At 31.2% G+C, this 4,529-nt stretch overlaps 1 pseudogene; it reads left to right on the forward strand.

The window, feature by feature from the left end:
- Positions 1-565: 565 nt before the first annotated feature.
- LOC139906258 (major vault protein pseudogene) lies at positions 566-3,159 on the forward strand (annotated as a pseudogene).
- Positions 3,160-4,529: the final 1,370 nt, after the last annotated feature.

The following is a 4,529-nucleotide window of genomic DNA, read 5'->3' on the forward strand; positions in this document are numbered from 1 at the left end:
TTTTAATATTAACAATGTTTTTTATGTAATAATGTTCATAATAATATAATAAACAATTTTGTATTAATGAATAATTATAATATCAAAAATGTATGAAATATTTAATAACTAAATTATTTTACAACAAATTGTCTTCTTCGCATCGCATACATAAAAAATATTAAATAATAGGTCCTATCAAAACGTGAAAACATAAAATGAACATAATACATACGTCATAATAGCCAAATAAACAAACAATAACATTTCAGTGAATAAGAACGAGGAAAAGGGAGGTCGGAATTCCTAATCGAAAACCATACAGTTACTCCGTTCCTATCAAATAAATATTTAAAATACTTGCATCACTGAGTTCAGGTGAAAAAATTATATCAAAATAAACTTAATTATCTCCTTCAAATCTATTTTTTTTGAAATCCTTTAACATACCTAGTAATAATATGTCTCATGAGCTTATGAAAAGACAATAAGTGCTTAAAAATCATTGTAACCATATTATTGGGTCTATTTTCTTTCTTTTTTTGAATACTTATTAATGGAATTTTTTTATTTATTCACATAGTAAAATGTCAAATCCAATGGATGTACTTCATTCTTTCGAATCGCTCCTTTTTTCTACATGCACATTGTGGATCAAAACACTTATGTCCAAACTGGGCCACAAGCCTACCATGTGAATGAACACGACGTTGTCCTCCTCCCCCTCCCTACTCAAATGATGGTAATACCTCCAGGATCTGATTGCGTTGTATCAAAAGATGGTGCTGTTGAGAAAGATCGTTTTGGGCACATTAAGTTATTTCATGGATATGAAGAAATTTTATTGCAATGAGATCCTTTTCCATTATATCCTAGAACGTATTTGAGCGTTCAAGTGACGCCTTTAAGAATCGTACATTCATCAAGTCCACTTCTTTTAAAAGTTATCAGAAATTTTACTGATGAAGACAACACTTTTGTGTTGCTGGAGATTTATACTTATTCAAAAGTCCAGGAACGTATTTTCCAAGAAAAGAGGTAAGTTCAATTATTCTATTATTTTATGCATTTCCAAAATATATAATGTTGTTTTAAATTTTTGTATAGGTTGAAGTTGTTAAAACAATAACTGATACAGTCGTGCATGAGAATGAAGCTTTACAACTTAGTGCTGCTCGTGAAACTTTGGACAGATCTGGGTGTAAGAGAGTGGTAGGTGATTAATAGTTAGTTAGAAAACCTGGTGCTTATCTCCCTATCGAGTATGAAAATATTCTTAGGATTGTTAGAACTCGCATACCATAAACAGTTGTTGCTATTTTAGTCAAGGCCAAGGTATCCTTTAAAGATAAATTTGAAGTTGAACGGAGACCAATATTTAATAACCCTAAAAGTTACATCATCCGTCATTCCTGATGAAGAATCATGAAGAAATTATGGGTACTGTTAAAGCCACTACACTTCATAGTAGACATTATTGAACCATTATTAATCTCATTTTTTCTTAAGCCAGGAGAAATTCTTGACGATGGTGTGAAAGAAGTTTACAGTCCCTGGTTAAGTACGAGGATAAGTCAGTGCCTCCCCTAGAAATGCGAAAACCTGGAGATAGATGGATGATAAAAGGACTATGGAGTATACTCCTACGATTGAGGTAGAAGTCATAGACGTAAGAAAAAAATACCCCTGCATGACAATGAAGGAATTTACGTTCGAAACATTTAGACTGGTTCTATTAGGTATTAGGTTTCTATTGGTAAAACTTATATGCTTAAAAAAGATGAAGAACTCTGAGAGACCCTACAGTAGTTCAAGATGTCGATTTTACTCGAGTAATAACCTTTAAAGCTCTACACAATGCGGTAGTTCAAGTATATGACTACAAGAGCTGTCAATCAAGAGTAGTCTATCGTCCTGAGTTAGTTATGCTTCAGCCTAATGAGGAATTCACTTAGCTTTCTCTTAGTGGAGGAAAACAAAAATTGCCCAATCTTATCCACTCACTTGCTTTACTATTAGGACCAGATTTTTGCTCTGATTATGACACTTTTGAAACTGCCAATCATACTAGACTAGAGTTAAAGCTTTCCTACAAGTGGCAATTTAAAGGTGAAAAGAATCAAGATAATGGAGCAAAGTTATTTTGCGTCCCTGACCTTATCGGAGATATGTGTAAATCCATTGCTTCAAAAGTGAGAGGAACACTTTCCTCAGTTTCTTTCTATAATTTCCATAAAAATTCTGCAGAGATCTTTGCTCTGCCGTATTTGGAGACAACGAGACAAATAAATCAAAGGTAGTCCTGGAATTCCCCTTCAACAACCTTATGTGGTAGTTACATCCATCGATATTCAAAGTGTTGAGCCTGTTGATCTAAGAACACGAGATTCACTCCAAAAGTCTGTAACCCTTGCCAAAGAAATTACAACTCAATCCCAAGAAGCTACAGCTAAAAGAGAATCAGAAATAATTGACCAAGAAGCTAAAGGTCGATTAGAAAGACAAAGAATCACAGATGAAGCACAGGCAGAAAAATCTCGTAAACAACTTTTGGAATTGCTGCCTGATTGTGCTATTGTTGAGGCCATTGGTCACTCCAGCATAGATGTTAAAGCTCGAGCTGAATCTAACAAAATTGAAGCTGAGGTTAAAATTGAAGATTCAAAAGGAGAGACTGAAGCTCTAGGTATTGAAGCTGAAGCAGAACTTACTCGGCTTAGAGAAGCTTGCGATGCCAAAATCGAGTATACTGAGAAAAAAAAAAACTGGAAATAGATTTAAAAGAACGGAAATAATGAGGCTTGAAGTGGAAAAGTTTAAGGCAATGGTGAATGTTGTTGGCCCTCAAACACTCAATAATCTAGATGTTAAAGTCTACACTCATTACGGATGGTAACACACCCATTAATTTGATTGATGCAGCAAAAGGCTCATTGGAGTTGGTCAAAAAAATATGATTTAAAATTTATACATCGTCAGGGCGATTGAGATCTCCAAAATACTGTTACTTTTAACGTTACTTATTCATTTATATACTAACAGAGTTATGAACTAAATGAATCCTATAGATTATAATTAATTAATTAATATGATTCATTTAGCAATTCACTTTATTAAAGTATAACTATATTCAGTTTTTATATTTTAATGTTTGGCATTTAATAAATACAATTTTTACAATGTTAGTATTTTATTATAAATTTAAACAATTAATTTACTTTCATCAACTAGTAACTACAAAATCGAAGATAACTTTTGAGAACTGAGGGTATTGAGTACAAAAAAATGATTCTTTTTATTTGGGTAGGACATTAATATTTATTAATAGAAAAATAAATCTAAATATTCGGAACAAAATATGTGTAATATCAACAAAACCTCTCTATTATTTTTACGCTTGCTAGAGAAAATAGACCAGTCATGTGAATTATTTCAATTTATAGTAAGATATTCAATAATATCTCAGCAACCCATATTATACATTCATTAATAATTAATTCATCATATACGACTACACACTACATTAAAGTTAAACAAACAAAGAGACACATTCATTAAATTGGAAGAGTTTTCGATACCCCCAAGCTTTATTATACAATATATAACACCAAGTAAATATATTTTAACAAATAAGTACAATTTTCTTAATGCCTTTTTAAAATCATACTTTTCGAATCAGTACGTATATAAAAATTTGAATTTATGTTGAAAACTTTAATATATACTTTAAAATATATAAACTGAATTGAAATAATATTTAAATTTAATATCATAGCTTAATAGGGAAGACCGATCAAATTGTCACATCTTTCGTTTACATGTTGGTTTATAAGCGGTAAATTATATTATATATCGTAAGTATATCTATATTATAAATATAGATATAGGTACATGATAACAATTTAAAAGCTCATAAATAAATTAACAAGTAAAATTAGAGATAAATCAGATATGTGTAGAGGTGTAGAAAATATGTCATAGAAAGCGGGAGTGGCTTTTTCTAGTTGGCAATCTGATATTTTATTCTCACTAGCTGCTATCATAATTATTTCATTCTTGAGAAAGGAATATCTAGTATGAAGAATTAACTAATATAATACTAGAAACCTGTAAGCGAAGGCTCAAGTGTGACGGCTACAAATGGGGTAGAAGAACTGAGAAACTACTAAAATGACATGAAATAAGGTCATTCTAGTATTAGGTAAAGAAGGGATCTTTGTAAAGAAAAAATACTAGTTATAGCGATAAGGTGTTAATATTTCCCTCTAAAAGAAGAATTCGCAACTATCTTTGCTATAACTTGATTTAAAAAAACATAATAAGATACATATATATGAATTTAAATAAAAGTGTAATATTTCCCATGTACTATTGGTATTTTAAATGTGGAAAGTGCTTTTCTGTGCAGTAGTAATTTATTTTCTCCCCTCAAATTATATGACAAGTAGCTGATATTAGTAAGGGCCCTCATTCCTAAATAACATATTCCCTGCTCTCGCCTTCTCTTTGCGCTCTTACAAAAATCCCAACTCAACATGTCATATGATACA

The sequence above is a fragment of the Lepeophtheirus salmonis genome, chromosome 8 (assembly GCF_016086655.4).
Source record: "Lepeophtheirus salmonis chromosome 8, UVic_Lsal_1.4, whole genome shotgun sequence".
NCBI lineage: Eukaryota > Metazoa > Arthropoda > Copepoda > Siphonostomatoida > Caligidae > Lepeophtheirus > Lepeophtheirus salmonis.